General features: G+C 37.9%; 1 pseudogene; it reads left to right on the forward strand.

Moving 5' to 3' along the window:
* Positions 1-1,279: 1,279 nt before the first annotated feature.
* Positions 1,280-1,754, forward strand: LOC123239913 (annotated as a pseudogene).
* The last annotated feature ends 435 nt before the right edge of the window (positions 1,755-2,189 follow it).

The following is a 2,189-nucleotide window of genomic DNA, read 5'->3' on the forward strand; positions in this document are numbered from 1 at the left end:
AGAAGCCCTTGTGGCTAAAACCCTTGTTAATTGACTTTTAGGCTCTGGCTGGGCCTCTGGAGCCCTGCCAGAGTAAAGCCCAGATTTAAATCCAAACCTCTTATTCTACCCTCTTCCCGTATCTCCACTTCTGATCTCTCCTATATTTTCTAAATAAATTTTCATAAAAGTCTTTTGACTTGAGGTTATTCCTTAATTGGGGACATTTCCCCTGGTGACCACCCTTTAATATACTTACAACAAACAAACAAACAAACAAACAAAAAACCTTTTTCCCCCTTACAAAGGGTAGAAGCTGTGTGAATAGAGACAAGGAGGGTATAGGAAAGAGTTACTAGGAAAGTTGAAAGGATAAAACTTGTCAAAAGTTTGGATAAAGTGAGTGTGAGTGAGGAATAAAAGCTAACACTAACCTTTTAATGCTCAGTTACCTAAGAATGGCAATACTTTCCCGGTAGTGGGATTTTCAGAAAAGGGAGGTATTAGTGTGGGAAATTATGACCCCTCCACTTTGATATTTTGCATTGGAGATATCCATAAGATATCCACTAAGAGGGAATTGCTGAAAATTGCACCTGGAGATCAGGAGAGATGTTAACATGAGAAATAGAGATCTATAATTATCTCTACAGAAATGATCATTGAACTCATGACAACTCGAGATTATTATGTACAACATATTTTAATACTTGTTAAAAAATATTGTCTCACTGGACTTTTAAAATGTGAAATTAATCTGATCTCACTCTCCTTTCTATCTTCAGCGACTTCCCACTTCCCTCGCCTACAAATTTTAGTTCAAACTCCTTAGCTTGGTTCTCCAAAGCTAGTCTACAACATACTTTTATAGAAGATTTTATTCTTTTGTATTTGAATTTATTTTTTTGGTTTCTTATTGTAGGTTTTCTTGACATAGATGTACTGAATTTTGGTATTTTTCACTCAGGGATTTCCATTAGGAAGTTTTCCATTTTCATATGTATTTTTTTTCATTCATAATTTCTTGAAATATAGGTTTCAGGTCCTTGGAGGTTTCTCCTGTGCATGGGTCGCAGCCCTGCCTGCTGCTGGGCATCCCGGTCAGGTGTGGGCGTCTCGGAGGACACAGTGAAGCACCGGTCCCCTCCTCTGTCCCCTACCCCGTCCCCCTGCCTCCCGCGGGACCTGGCTCTGGTGCAGTGGGGCCCGGAGGCGGCTCATCCAACCGCAGCATTGGCAGTTGTGCTCGTGTCCTGATCTCCTCCCTCCCGGGGTCCCCAGAGCCCAGAAGAAGCAGGAAATGGCAGACGAGGCACTTTTCTTGCTTCTCCACAGCGAGATGGTGACTGGCATCTACAAGTCCGTGGAGTAGGGGGAAGTGGAAAATGGAAGGTGCATTACTAAGCTGGAGAACATGGGTTTTAGAGTGGGACAAGGATTGATAGAAAGATTTACAAAGAACACTGCAAGGTTCAAGGATGAGTTAGATATCATGAAGTTCATTTGCAAAGATTTTTGGACCACTGTTTTCAAGAAACAAATTGATAATCTAAGGACAAATCATCAGGGTATCTATGTGCTTCAAGACAACAAATTTCTAATGGACTCATATGTCTTCAGGAAAACAGTATTTAGATCATGCACCCAAGTACTTAGCATTTACATGTGGCTTAATCAGAGGTGACTTATCAAATTTGGGAATAAATAGTATTGTGATGGCTGAAGTGTCAGCAATGCCAGCATGTAAATTTCAAGTGATGATACAGAAGATGTAGCATGTTCTCAAATACTTCTATGATGTAAAAAAATTATGTTATTCATGTATAAAGATTTTTGAGTAGTTAACTTTTGACTTACAGGCATTGTCATAAGTTTCTATAGTACATTGATTCATGTAAGCTATATGTTAATTTATTAGATGATGTAATATTCACTCTCAAATAAAATTACCATGGAATAGTTTATATATTATCTGATAGAATGGGAGAGTTTCAAAGAAAATTTTACTGAGACACTACACTGCATCTGTATTACAGTATGCCACATGCAACTTTTATTTCATGGAAAAAGTTATTAAATAAACACACAACCAAGTAAAAATATTTTTGTGCTTCTGCTTTATTGGTTCATGACATTTATTTGACATTAAAAATAGAGGGCAAAACTAAAGTCTTGATGAATTAGCAAAGACTTAAATAGATTTTAATTTT

The sequence above is a fragment of the Gracilinanus agilis genome, chromosome 3 (genome assembly GCF_016433145.1).
Source record: "Gracilinanus agilis isolate LMUSP501 chromosome 3, AgileGrace, whole genome shotgun sequence".
Taxonomy (NCBI): Eukaryota; Metazoa; Chordata; class Mammalia; order Didelphimorphia; family Didelphidae; genus Gracilinanus; species Gracilinanus agilis.